Source organism: Genypterus blacodes, unplaced genomic scaffold (assembly GCF_046128005.1).
Source record: "Genypterus blacodes isolate CSIRO-AG114 ecotype Tasmania unplaced genomic scaffold, CSIRO-AGI_Gbla_v1 ptg000214l_1, whole genome shotgun sequence".
NCBI classification, from domain to species: domain Eukaryota; kingdom Metazoa; phylum Chordata; class Actinopteri; order Ophidiiformes; family Ophidiidae; genus Genypterus; species Genypterus blacodes.
The window spans coordinates 3,819,334-3,834,249 of NW_027467013.1; the positions used below are offsets into that span (position 1 = coordinate 3,819,334).

General features: G+C 44.1%; 1 non-coding gene across 1 annotated transcript; it reads right to left on the reverse strand.

The window, feature by feature from the left end:
* Positions 1 to 14,561: 14,561 nt before the first annotated feature.
* On the reverse strand, positions 14,562 to 14,671 carry trnal-caa (transfer RNA leucine (anticodon CAA)). Its single transcript has 2 exons — positions 14,634 to 14,671; positions 14,562 to 14,607 (listed from the first exon to the last, which is right to left on the reverse strand). It is a non-coding gene; the product is annotated as a tRNA-Leu (tRNA).
* Between the last annotated feature and the right edge of the window lie 245 nt (positions 14,672 to 14,916).

Here is a 14,916-nt window from a genome sequence, read left to right on the forward strand (position 1 = left end):
TCACAGACCTTGATCTTGTTTTGTATTTTGAATTGCAAAGTCACCATCTGTCGAAGTCATCATTTGCAGCTCTTGCATTTTGCTAAGAAATCACAAATAGTGTTGCAGGGGCTCTTTCCTGTTGACACGCTCCCTGGTGTCTGTCTGAGATGTTGCCAGATGTTTTAGGTTTTATGGGTGAAAGCACAGAGTACTCCTAATGTTTTTGCTGGTATTATTCTTATTATAATGATGACAGTGACAGTGGGTAGAGCGCCAAGACAGACCCAGGAGGACAGCATATGATTCACAATTACTGGGATGGTTATTCTGCCATAATGTTTGAGATAAATTAGGAAGCATACAAGCCTCCTCCTGGCATACACACACATATATACATAGCCATACCATAGAAGACATTCTGGAAATGAAACAGCACCACAGACACATCATTGGTGGTGGTGTGCTAAAAAAGTTACGCTTGTTCTCTTTGGCATTTAATTAAATGCAGAATAAAAGAGGTTTATCAGTTATATTTAGATTGCTACCATCACATTGTAACCTTTTTATAAATGACACGTAATTATATGAGGATAAACCCTCATTATTCTTTACAAGGTGAAGTGATCAGTGCTCCGCTGTTCCCTCCAGTGAGTTTCTGTGCGGTGTACAATGCAAAACTCTCCACACTTCTTTGACATTCAGAGCTGCACTGGGTGATCTAATTTTCATAGCACAGAGAGAAAAGAGGAAAGTGAAAAGACAAGAGGAGGAGGAGGGTTTGTTTGGAGCGGTGCCCTCTTTTCTGCAGCTGTAACAGTGAGGAGAGAAGGAGGGAAAGGCCCTCTGGGAATAATTGCATGCTTTTTTGTGTTGTGTGTCAGAATAACAGATTTTCTGGCTGTGAGAGGCTGGGAGACGTTTGATTAGAGCTTAGTCACAAAAAAGAAAAACAGGATGATTACGGTGAGAATTAGAAAGGGGTCAGAATGGTTATGCTACTGTATGCAACCCCCAAAATGAGGGAGAAAAACAAATCAGGAGAAAGAAAGGAAGGATGTTGTCAACACATGGTGCTGCGGTCTGCCAACATTCAGGCGGGACAATGGGCTCTAAATGGCAGCTTTGTGTGTAATTGAGCATCATTCCTGGAAGAAAAAAACAGGCGTCTTACTTGTCCTTCTCACTGCTCATCCTTTGGCTGCAGTTTCACAGTAAAGATGTCCTTTAGAAATAAAACAGCAATCCTTCTCTCAGAACCTCAGGGAATTCTGTAAATCTGCTTTCCTGCATTGATCATCCAATTCAAGTTAGAAAGAGAACAAGCAGGATTCCATTTCGAAGAAGACAAAGAGAAGGACACCTATGGTCACCACCTTGAGCATAAAGTCAAGGCCAAAAAAGCAACTGTAGAGAGACTTTGTCGAAAGAAATCTCATCTCTGTAACTTCTCTATAATATCTGAGCTTGTTTTCCCAGTGTCTTATTTTCTAACTTACCCATTAAAGCTACAACACGTAACTTTTAACATTATTGTTTGACACGAAAATAGATGATTGTGATTGTAATTAAAGGCGTGCGTCTGCCTCTGTGGACCTCTGTGATTGCGCGCTGTAGTGCATCGGTGTTAATGTGTTTGTTTCGTTTGAAAGCAGCTGTTCCTCCACTTTCTCATTTTTAATGATCACGAGAAGAAGATGTGTTATTTTTGGACGCCACCCTCCTCTGTGACACCCAAGGTTTTGGTAGAGAGAGTGAGAGCGGACACAGACTAATTATGGCTTTGAAATGTTCACTGCTAATTACCATACTACACACTAATAAAGGCATGTAACACATTTCCACTGTGGTAGAAGAAGAAGAAGAAGAAGAAGAGAGTGTCGTCTTTATCTGAGATCTGCCCTCAGCCCTTTTCCCAATAACAAACACAGAATTTTTGTGTGTTTGTTTGTTGGCTTCGGCTGCAGCAGTGAGATAATCCATCTGCAGCTTCACATCGCAGCTAAAACACTAAACACATTGGTTTAAGGGATTGAGTGGACATTCTGTGTATATGATGTGATGATGTACAGATGAGATCATGTCAAGGTGCAGAAAAAGGTTATGTAGTGAGCTATTTGTAGTAAGATTGGATGGAAACTTGAGGTTTTGGTTGTAGAGGTGATCTGATCTGAATGTGAACACAGTGTGAACTAGATTGCTGTAAAGTAAATGTTTGGAGGAAGTATTGCAAAGACCCCGGCAGCATCTCTAATGATCTGCTTGTGTCAAACTCCTGTGAAAGAAGTGGAAGAAAGTCCAGTTGCTGCTCTCAAGACGGTTTCCAAAAGTCAATATGTGTGCATCACCTCTGACTTCTGGAACAATGTCCTGTGGAAATACGAGGAAAAAGTTGAACTTTTTGGCAGACAGGCACAAATCCACTGAATGTTTGGTGGAAAAAAAAGGCATGAATACCAACACACGCTCTCTCTGCCTCAGAGCCTGGACTCCATACAATCACCGAGGCAACAAGGAATTCAAAACCGGACAGAGAAAGGTTGGAGGATAATGTCAGAGTCAAGTCCTTCATGCAGAGAAAGATGCTGCATGGCGAGACCTGAAGACGTTCTACTGTAAGGAAAAACTAAATACTGATGAACTGAAGTAGATTTGTAAAAAGGAACGTCTGCAGAGAATCATCCTATTGTGATGCAAGTGAGATCAGCAGCTACAGGGAAACTGTTAATGATAAAGGAATGTGTTCCATAAAGTACAACTGTTTGTTTGGGCCAGATTGTGTTATATAACTTCAAACTTTTGTCTTGCAGCTGCATAAGGATACATTATGAAAGGAGAGGTTGAAAAACAAGATGATGAATGAATGAAAAGAAAAAAAGAAAAGAAAGAAAGTGTCATGTTGGTGTGCCAGAGCCAGAACATGGGGGTCAGGGAGGGAGTCAGCAATCTGACAGTAAGCCACCGAGTGCTAATAAACAGGAAGCGACCTTGAGCTTTCTAAAACTTCCCTGTGTGTAACTTGTGCCTCCACTTTACAACTGTATTCATGAGCATCTGGCTCAGCCTGACCTGCATGGAGACCTGCTGCATTCTAAACACTCCTGAATGCAAAGAGGCCATCGCAAACACAGATAAGTCCATTTGATCAAATAGTACAGATTAGGTATTTATTCGATTTATTTTCTTTGTGTATCCCCTGTGATATCAATCAAACTGGGTTAAAAAAAGAAAGTAAAAGGTTTTGCTAAGTAACCCTACATGTGTGTTGTTGAGTGTAGGCTTCAGTCATTGGATCGTTGCTTGCACATTGTCCAGGTGCTGAGGCTTGGTCACAGATGGGACACTCAGGTGAAAGCCTTCCTGTCGATATGTCAGAGGGTCAGAGGCTGAGAGGTGAGACAGAAGGCCTCTCAGAGCAGGCATCTTCCTGGCAAAGGTCCCAGTTGCTGTCACCCTCACCAAATGTCTGACCACATGGGTCAGGCTGCACCTCATGGAGGATTTTAGGCAGCGCAGCTTAAAGGCTGCATGATATTTTAGATTGATTTGTACCCACAGCAGTGTTACATTAGGCAAAGCTCTACTCCATTCCAAACATTTTCACAAGATAATGTGATGCTGAAGTGTGCAGGAACAGCTCACAGGTCCAGCAGCTTACAGGCCTTGTTTGTGAGTTGATGTGTAACCGAAGTGCAAAGCTGTGACAGTAAAAGTGTAATAAAGTGCTGATCCCTTTTTCTCAAACTTGTAGAAGTAGTTCTGTTTATTTTGTATCATAAAACTTAAAAGCAGGTCAGAGAGACATGAATGATACCTTCACTTAAAGAAGACAACTGCACCATAATGTGCAATAATTTGATTCACTGAAACTCGCATATCTCAAATCCCAATCAGTGAATCACACGTTTTCTACTTCTGTACCAAATTTGAGATTGAAAGGAAAAACTACTGAGATGTTACAGATCAAATAGTCAGATCAGATCACAAGCTTATCCAAAATGGCTGAAATGTGAGTTCAAGGGATCAGACTTTGCTTTCTTTGCTTGAATGGAGCAGAGGAAAGGCGAGTGAGCCCTCCTGACGTACGGACGTTTGATTATCTAACGCTGCAGACATGAGAGACTCGTCACTGTGAGGAGGGTGACATGACATTCTGGCCCCGCTCTGATTAGAATGCTAAATGACAGGGGTGATTGTTGTAAACTGCATAAATGACACCGCTAAAGAGCAGAGGGCCACACACACACAGCTGGCAGCTCAGATACATATGTCACCATGGTAACACTGTAGACATCTGCGTCAGCCAAAGGGACACCAGGGCACAAAACAAGGTGAGAGGGGACTTCTGGGTAGTGCACCTGTCAGATAGGACCTTGCTGCCTGTGTGGCGTTCAGTGACCCCAGAGGAGCCGGACAGGATGGGAAATAAACAAACAGGGGAGGAGACGTCCCTACCAGCTGTCATGTCTGTTTTGATCTCCAAAAGGAAAGTTGATGGACTAGTTTCCACAATTTTCTATTCCGTCTTTGAGCCCTGTCCTTAACTCTGGAAACACTCAGACTGGTTCCTTTGGTAACCACTGTTGAGCTTCTTGTTGCTAGTTCAAAGAGATACCAAGTGACAAATACAAATGACTCTAACACCGCCACTAAATCTGCTCTGCTGCTCCATTCGCTCCCACGCAAAAACAAATTAGAGATTAACTTCATCAGCTTCATTTCGCAAAACAATCTCCTGGTATTTGTTGAGGCTTGGAGTTGCTGCACTTTTGTTTTGTTTGCTCATGAGCCTAAAGCCCTGACTTAAATGAGTTACTGTCACAAGTTTCCACAAAGTTCATTATTTATTCGGCCTCGGAGATAATTACAAATACCTCAGATTGAGAAACCGTAGCTGTTACTTCCTTTCAATTGTCTCTCTTCCAGTAGCCAAAACACTACACACACACACGCACACGCGCACACGCGCACACACACACACACACACACACACACACACACACACACACACACACACACACACACACACACACACTTGTGAGGCTTTCAGATGCCATGAACACGCCCTGAATCACAAACCCAATGTGAGTATTGATCAACCAAACATAAGCTGAGCAAAGACAGAGTGAGTGAAATGTCTGCGTCTGTCCATCAAAGTGCAGATTTGACATTTACACTCTCCCTTTTTACAGACCTCTCAGTTTGTGAGCTCTGCATTGAAGAGATTATAATACGGATGGGATTTATTGATAACCTGCTATGTGTGATTAGGAAATGATAATTGGCCGCTTGGCGAGCTTTTAAAGGCGACGTATTACATTCTTTAATGACACAGAGTACAGTAATGTGTTTCAAAATGTCATCATCATCATCATGCTTTATCAGGTGGGACCTTCAATGGGCTGCATCCTAAACTGTGTGTTTTCACTCAGCAGACACAGTGGCCCAACAGCAAGGGAGAGTAGAATCAGGTCAATGTGTGTGTGTGTGTGTGTGTGTGTGTGTGTGTTTAAACAGTGCAGAGGTATTAAACTGAGCCCTAAATCAAAGTAAGAACAGTGAGATGTGTGTAATGTGTCTCACAGGGAACTTTGCTGAGGGCTTGGTTGGAAATATCATGTCTCAGTAATGTTTCTACCGTTTAGTTTGACCACATTGATCTTTTGTGTTGTGTCTTCCAGCATGATCTGTGTCCCTGTGAGCCATGTTTCATCACAGGTGCAGCTCTGTACATGTTATGCTGGAGCGGAGCGGCGTCATTAGACAAATGCAGACAAACGCACACCGGCTGGACGAAGTTCACACAGTGCTGTTGGTTCCTCATGTCTGAACAGAGTTTAGGTAAAGAGCTTTAAGACGCCACTCAAGTCACTTTGAGATGAAAATGTCTGAAGTAATCATGTTCTTAAGGTTCACTGTCTTATGTGTCTTTGCTTTTTAACTTTGGATGTCTTAATGAACTTATTTAAAACATTTCTCATACCTTTAACTTGACCTAATTTGCAGAGGGTCGCTGTTATAATCATTGTGTTTTTACAGTCTAAACCGATCTCTGCCCTCTTTTCTTTTGATTTAATTGGACTTAACAGCTTCATGAAAGGTAAAGGAAAAATATATAAAGTAAATAGTTTAGTTTTTAATCTGATGTAACACAGAGAGCTGAGTGAACAAAGCGACCTCTGTTCTTCACACTGAACTGTCTCCATACATTCATACATAAAGGGTAAGAAGAGTCCAACTGCACCATAAAGCATTTACATCACAGCATCACCGCACACACAGAGTGCAGCGGCATCCCTGTTATGATTTCAGACAATTAATCTTCCCTTAAGCTGCATTTGTGCTGAATTCGCCCCTCGATCTGAAAACAGCATGATAATGTGACGAAATCATTTCAAAACCATACGGGGTCTATTATTATGGTATGATTGAACACTGTAATACATCTGACACATGACAAGCAGAGCAAATCTAATCTCATATCATCCTCCTTTGTAAAAAAAATGCAGTTTCAGCGATATCATCCACAAACTAACCTGCAGGAAGACGACAAGGAACAACAACAGGAAATGGAATAGAAACAGAGCCGAGGTTAGAATGCTGGAACTGAACACAGCATGTATAGCATAACATACTGTAGCACTGTATGGCTCCGCCCCCCCCCCCCCCCCCCACCCCTCCGCCTCCCCATCCCCCTCCCATCATCAGTGTACTATACACGTTTATGTAAATGGAGGTAATCACTGATGAGTGCACAGTAAACTATGGCACGTGAGGATGATGAGACGGGAGATGAAAGAATGAGGAGAATACAGGAGGAGAGGAGATGAGAGGAGCGGAGCGGAGAGAGAGAGGAGTTAGATGGAGTTTGACTGGTAGCAAAGCAGCACCAGGGCAAGTCATGATGTCCCAGAGGTTATGAATAAAAGAAGAAAAGAATAATTTGAGTTTTTCTCAGCCCAGTACAGAACGTCACAGCGCGGATATCAAAGAGATTAGTAACACTGAATCATATCTCTCTCCCTCTTTTCTCTTTTATTCTCACTCTCCCTCTCTGCATGCACACACTCTCTTACTATCGCACGTGTGTAGTTGTGCACGGGAGACCACAATCGCACACCGTATTTACATTATCTGTGCATTAGTATGGCAGGTTCACAGTCACCTAGGGGAATTTACATGCTGCAAATTAGGTTGGATCTCATCCTTAGAGAAGCTATTAGTCCCTCACCACCTCCCTGCACATACAGCAAATGTGTGTGTGCAAGCATGTGGGCGTATGTGTGTGTGCGTGTGCAATGTGAAGAGTCCATGGAATCTTATCAAGGCATCTCCACTTCCAAGTCTCGTTTTCTTCATCAGGAAAATTAGAAGATTCTCTCATCTGACACGCAAATGAACAAACTTCAAACCGCAAAGAACAAAACACCAACAGGAGCGGCGTTCTTAGATGTAGTTGTGCAGCATGAGGAACACTGGTGTGGTGATAGTAGGCAGTAATTCATTTTCTGATCTGGGCGGTGATAGAGCCTGTGAGGAACCATGTTGTGATCTCTAAAGACTTCCTTCTTAAAAGGGGAAGATCTGTCTTGTCGCCATTTCTCTTTTTTTGCCGCTTATTACCATTTCACAACCGGGCGCTCCAGCAGCTGTTGCCATCGATAACAGATTGATTTATTTATCTGTAATTGTGGGGAGATGGGTGAACGTTAACACGCGTGTGTGTGCATGTACCGACGTGCAACTGCTGCGTGCCTGCAGATATCTAGTCTGCCTAATGTTATCTGAAAGGCCCATACTAGAGTGTGGAGTGTCATGCAGAATGTTTTGCACACAGCCGAGTAAAAGAATCTGCAGGAAATGTTCCACAAACACTGCGCTGCTGCAGGAGAGGAACTTGTAGCAGCAACATAATAGATTTTTATTATTCTGCTGTTGGCAGAGATAAGAATAGGGAGGAAAAACATCCTGCCAGCTCCAAATCTAACAAGATACAGAGCAACATCTCCATAGTGCCGTGCAAATCAGTGCAGAAGCAGCTTACGCTCTCCCCCTCAGTGACAGAACGGCTCGGTGGCGTCGCTCCGGCCGCCGACAAGAAGGCAAAGTCGGTAATTAGTTTGAAAATCTCCTCTAAATGCCGGTCGTCAAAGTTATTACCTCCATCAGGACCCGGACGCATGGCGGGATTCACTGCAGCAGACATTATGTTTGCATCGATTCAGAGTTTATCATCACGGCTGGAAGGATGGGAAACTCTCTACTGTGACTGTTTTTTAATTAAGGTTTTTTCCTACACGCCGTAGAGAATTAGGGACAAAAGCAAGCCGGCCCAAAAATAGATTTGATTTCCTTATTAAATACAGTTTGTGGAAGGAGAAATGAACAGTTCAGTCAGACCGGCCGTACATATTGATCTGTGGTGGAAACAAAGTAATCACCTGCAGCTCACAATCACACATCTTGTAGGCATAAGCATTATTTTCTCACTATTTGTCATTCATTTGTTGAGATTTGATGTTTTCACTCCTCTCTCCCCCCCCCCCCCCCCCCCCCCCCCATCGCTCACTGGATATCTAATTTTGGATCAAAACTAATTTCAAACCGATTTCCGCCTCCTTTGACGATCCAGAGTCTTTATGGATGATAAAGGATTGAGCCGCACTACGTTGACAAGCTGTAACTAATCATTCCAGATTAGTTTCTTGGCTTGAAGGAGGGGAAAATGAAAATGTGGAGGCTTGGCAGTGATGAGACCAAAAATGATTTGAGGGAATTGAGTTGGTCTTTAGTTCCCATCAGCCACCGTGCAGCAGCTTGATTCACTGAGCCGCCAGTAGATGGAGCTGAGATCCTCCCAATGTTCCTCAGCTGACTGCAGAAATGTAATATGTGTACGTGTGTGTGTGTGTGAGTGTGCACCTTATCATAGAGTTACTGAGTGTTAAAATGAAAATGTATCTTGGGCTGAATCTGTGTGTGTGTGAGTGTCTGTGTGTGTATGTGTATGTGTGTGTGTGTGTGTGTGTGTGTGTGTGATACTCTGTGGTCATTTTAGTTCATGCGGTCAAACAAAACAAGAAGCATGTTTCTATTAACAACACACACTAAGGGTTCTCAATGTTGGGCCTCGTCCCCCTGCGCTGCACATTTGCTGCTCTGATTAGTTCCTTTGGTGCAAAAAATGTTTAATCTTAGAGTTGTTTGCATGCGTTGGAGGTCAGAGGAGGACAGCAGAGGACACAGGAGGACAGACAGGGCCTGGTGTTTGTCTCCCCGGCCCATAGCGGTGCAGAGGGACGATGAGGCCGTCCTGCAGAGGGGGAACCAGAGTGGGCTTGTGAGACGAGCTAAGCGTGTCCCCCTTCCCTCTTTAGCTTCCCCTCTCATTCTATCTTCCTCTCTCACGCTCGCCCCAGCGGCCGCTCTACCCTCTCCGTGTCCCTCTTTCGTTCCCCCTCTCAGCCCGCTGGCCCCGAGGAGCATCTGCGCCCCCCCTCATTACCCATATGCCCCGTGCCTTTAAGCCTGCCCGCCCATGCCGGAGCCAATCACTAATTCATCAGCAACATGAATTAACAATCGTTTATTTTCCATCCCACCAACAACCTGATGGTTCGTTTCACCGCTGACCTGCTTCTGGTCGGCGCGGCGGTCTCTTGTTCATTTCACAAACACACAGATGGCACACGGGCTAGCGAGAAACTCAACATGTAAGTCATTTTTAACGAGCAGCCGCCAACGCAGGCGGTGGCCGACCCCGGGTTCACGCTGCACCATGTAGGAACACGGGCTTGGTACTTCTGCACTACATCGAGATTTATAATTCAACGTGAGATTAAAATTGAATAACATGCAGTAAAAGAGAGAGTTTTGTAAGAGAAAGCATTGGAGTGACTGTTGGAAGAAGGATCAAAGTTGTGATATTAGGAGAAAAAAGATGACATGATACAAGGATTTAATTTAGGAAAGGAGATAAGGACACAAGCATTGATTGATTGATTATTTGAGAAGCTGAAATTTAAGTGTGGACTTTTTTCTTCTCTTTATTCTCAGATTGTTGTTCTTCCTCATCAGTGACCTCATTACTCTGTGGCCCCAAACCTAGAACACGGTGGAACCTTCTGGATTTTGGAAGTAAATAGTGACACAGCAGAGTGGATGTAAATGAGAGAATGAATATTAGAACACGTCCCTGGTCGGGAGCCGGTCTGGGTCCTGGTTGGCGGTCGATAAACGGATTTGTGAGTAATCAAAGAAAGAGAAATGAGACGGAATAATGAGTTTGTGAATACACATCGGAACAAAAGAGGGGAATAAACAGGCTGGATAAAGGTTAGACGCTGAAATAACTCCAGCACGGCCCGGACTCCTTCTTTCCCTTCGCGTTGGCCGACATATTGAGACGTTTCATACCAGTCAGTCAGGCGGTGATGTCGTTAGAAGAGAACATGAGCAGAATTTGCTGTAATCAGACCTAAATGAAGAGGAGTGGACTTGATCTTTGACGCTTTCATCCCGCAGACACTCAGAGACATTTCTAGCTTTTATGAAACATCAAAGGCGGAGCTTACAAACACGAGAGGATTGGCCTTCATGCGTCCCAGCGGCGCCTTAGAATAAATAGGAGCCGCTACCCTGGAAAACCGCGTTAAGGATATGAATTGTAATCGCCTAATTGCCCTCCTTGGAGTCACAATGATTGTGCTGACAAATGCAACCTGTGGCCAGTAAGAAGTAATTGCTCATCTGGAGGAATGCAAGACTGTTAACACCCACCGATCCCTTGCTGTAGCCGCAGCCAAGAATAGTGTGTGTGTGTGTGTGTGTGTGTGGAATGGGAGCGATTTGCTGCTTTCCGAGTGCATCTGTCTGGATACATGATGTTAGTATGTGAGGAGATTAGAGGGAGCTTCTGTCTCTCTGTATGACAGTCAGAAAAGCCCTCACGCGGACACGGTTCAAAGCATTACCTGGTGTCAGTCAAGCCCTTTGAAGCCTCTTCGCTCACACTCCTGAAAAGGGTAGATGAGGATGAAGAGGAGGGGCCGGCTGGAGCATCAGTGTTTTCTCATTCAGCCGTGCGCGGAGTGTGTTGCTGCTCTCAGCTAGAAGAGACGCTGCCAACGCCTTCAAAGCCTCTCTGAACTCCAACCTTCCCAACTGACACTACACACTACACGCCACTACCTAGTATGTGTTGCTTAAGCTTCCTCTCCCCTCCCTCCACCCCGCCAGCACCCACCCAAACTCACACACCTTCATCCACCAGCATTTGGGCAGCGGAGCCCAGAGCCACATTAGCACGGCAAACTCAGCGTGACGGTAGATTTGCTACAGCGCTGCTAGTAATGGAGTCGATATGCTCACAGTTCGGGCCACTCGGAGGGGAAAGCTTCGGTTCCCCCCCTCCAAAGTGTGTTATCACGCAGCCCACAGTGGAGCTGGAGGGAGGTGTGGGTGGAGGGAGGGGGGGTGGAGGTGTTACGGGATTGGAGCCCGGTAAAGACTGCAGGTGAGCTAAGTAGTTGTAGTTCAAACCTGCGGCACGTGACTGCATGGTGAGCGAGGAGGAGCTGCCACACACGCATCACAGGGAGTTTAGGGATGAGGTGTGTGTGTGTGTTACAGCAAACGAGGGCCTCGCCTGCACACACACAGAGAGGGAGAGAGGGAGAGAGGGAGAGGGAGAGGGAGGGAGGGAGGGAGGGAGGGAGGGAGCGAGAGTGAAAAAGACAGAGGGAAAATTTGCAATCATCTCCTCTCCTCCTTGTGTGGGAGTGCAAAGTCACACGCGATAAATATCCAGCAGCACGCAGAATCCCGTTTGTTGATGAAAGGCAGAGCATAATTGCTATTTCGTCGACGACAAAAAAATGTGAAAGTAAATAGATTTCATGCAGAATTAGATGCACTGTTGTTATTTCACCCAACAAAACAAATCCTACCAAGTCAGTTTCAAGCTTTTTCCTCTGTGTGTGTGTGTGTGTGTGTGAGAGAGTGCATGTACTAAACTTGCATGTGGACACAATTTAAATGGCTCTTTGTCATGTTATGCATCAAGATTTTACATGTTTATGTGTAACAGAACTAATTTCCTCTATAGAATCCTCTGCGTTTCGCTCGAGCAGGGAGAGAAGGAAAACATGCGGCGCAGCGGAACGGAAGGATCCGGATTGAAAATGGCTGATTATAAACAGATATAAACGTGAAATATGGGGTCCCAACAGGCTGATAAGATGGATGTTTTTAACCTTAAATTGTTCCTCACCATATTCACACCACACTGAAGCTGATTTCTCATCACTCTGCTCGGTAATGATGTTTTTTAAAGAGGTATAAAACATGGGGATGGGAGATGACATCGTCTCACAGATGGGAGGAGAAGGAGAGAAAACGCAACCTGTTAAACTCTCTAATCACTTTCAGCAATCAAAAGCAGTTGTAGCCTGTAGGAGATATTTATTAATCTCCGGTCTGAATACAACGACGGCACAGCTGCATTCTGTTTTTAATCTTGATTATTACACCAACAAGCCAGCAGCCAGGTGTTCACGTTGGCAGGGAACAGCATTACAAGCATCCGCTGCACTGGAGAACAATTACCAGCATCGTCACTCAACTTCAAAGCTCTCTGTACGTCGTTAAAAACAGGTACTGCAACCTGTGTGTGATATCGTACGCTTCCCTGCCGGAGTCAGCGTGTGATGAAGACGAGGCTTATTTAATCAGATTCTAACATTTTTACAAGAGGGTGGAAACAAACAACGCGGCGGCCATGCTGAGGCTGTTCTCTGCCTTTTTACATGGGCACTCTGCCCAGTCAATTAATTTAGAACAGAGGATGCTTCACCCCCACTGACCCGTCCTCACCCCAGCCTTCAGCTCACCTGTTTCCATGGCAGCACACAATGAATGTCCTGCACTTGGGATATTTTGAAAAGCACTTTCACTATTCACTATTCATCCAGTCTGCCGTTTAGTGTGAATTAGACCGTGAAAAAGTAAAATGTGTAGGAGTGTGTGTGTGTGGAGGCGTGTTCATGCTGGCACTGCACTGACTCCTACTGGGGAGCTGGGACAACTGCATGCAGAGAGCATATGGGAGGGATACACAGAGATAATTCCCTTACTAATGTTCTTCCTCTTTCTCTTCTCTCCTATTGACTCATGGATTTTCAGGCAAAGGTCAAAGGTGAGAATTTGACCAATGGTGTGACAGTAGGCGTGACCCTATTGTACTACATTATGGAAAAATTGGATTCCTCATGACAAGTGTTATTAAGGGAGAAAAAAGAAAATCACAGAAACTGTCCTCATAATGTCTTTACATTTACAAACCTACAGTATGTTTATGTTTACATGCACATTGTACTGGGGGTTTTGTCTAAACAACAAATGAATAAATGTGTCCAGGGCCAGGATGAATAAGATGCGATTGTTTGCCGGATAAACTGTGTGTGATGCATTGATAAATCAGAGAATGAAGGAAACTCTGCCTGGAAATGCATGTCAAGGTTCAGACTCCATTATGAGCTGATGGATCATCTGCATGCTTGTGTAAATCGATTTATAATTGCATAATCCAGGTTGGTTTAAATGGATTAAGCCATTTTTGATTTATGAGGATTTCAACCTAATTCTGGTGTTTCTATGGCGATGGATTCTAACATGCATGTAAACACGCTGCATGAGGCTGAAATGAAGACGAGTCAAACATTCAGACTGATGAGCTGGAGCCCGTTTTCACTCATTTGTATTGTGCGCACAGTGCCGACTTTTGGATGAGCTCTGCTTTGCTATCAACAGTCTTGGCATGGCTGACCAGGCATCATGATTAAATGAGACAATCCAGATTTCCAAGCACTCTCCCCAGCAGAGACACAGTTTGTCTCAGTAATTAAGCTGAAAGTAAGTTTTGATTTCCTGACAATAAACATTAAAAAAACTCTGAAATCTAGCACAAATGCATAATTAAGGACAAACCCACCCCTCCCCCTGTCTCTCTGTCTCTCTGTCTCTCCTTCTCTCTCTCTCTCTCTCTCTCTCTCTCTCTCTCTCTCTCTCTCGGAAAGATATTGAAAACCATCAAAGTGACTTGATTTAATCACACCTGGATCCTTTCATCAGAGCTATGATATAGAATGACATTTCTTCCTGCACCGGCTCTGCACTCGCTCTTCATTTTGGGGTTGATTTGAGATCTTATTGTTAGCTTCAGCTTGCAGAGCTGTTAAATCTCTATGAGCTTACACGCAGCTTGAGTTCCTCTTGCAGTGGCTTTTTGGCGATTCTAGGATCCGGGCTAAAGACTGAGGGTGAGTGAGTCTTAGCTGTCAGGGCCTGTCTGTCCTGCCAGAGGAGGAATCCAAACCATCCAGAATTATTTTGATTATTATTATTATTATTATTATTATTATTATTATTATTATTATTATTATTATTATTATTATTATATTAGTAGTATTAATATTATTGAAAGTGACCAGCAAGGTTATCACTAAAGATGGATTGGCTGGATGGACCATGACTTCATGTTCCAAAGTTCCAAAGTAAAAGCATCCAGTTAAAGTTAAAAATGCTGTCAGAAGCGGGATTCGAACCCACGCCTCCATTCGGAGACCAGAAAGCCCTTTGATACAGGAAGGTGTTACCTTGAGTCTGGCGCCTTAGACCGCTCGGCCATCCTGACAGTGAGAGACATAGCAGGTATCAATAAGCAGATTTCTGCCACAGTGAGTCCCTGTAAGGCGGCATGAGAGCAGGACAGTGATCAGACTGCTGTCGGCTCTATTAGTGAGAGGATTTATTCTATTTTATACGGATTAGCAACGTAGTAATTTAAATAGCTGCTCCATTTGACAGTGCTGCACATACTGTAGGTCTTCTTCTACGCTACAGTTAATAACAATAACAATGGTTTCCTATTTCTAATGC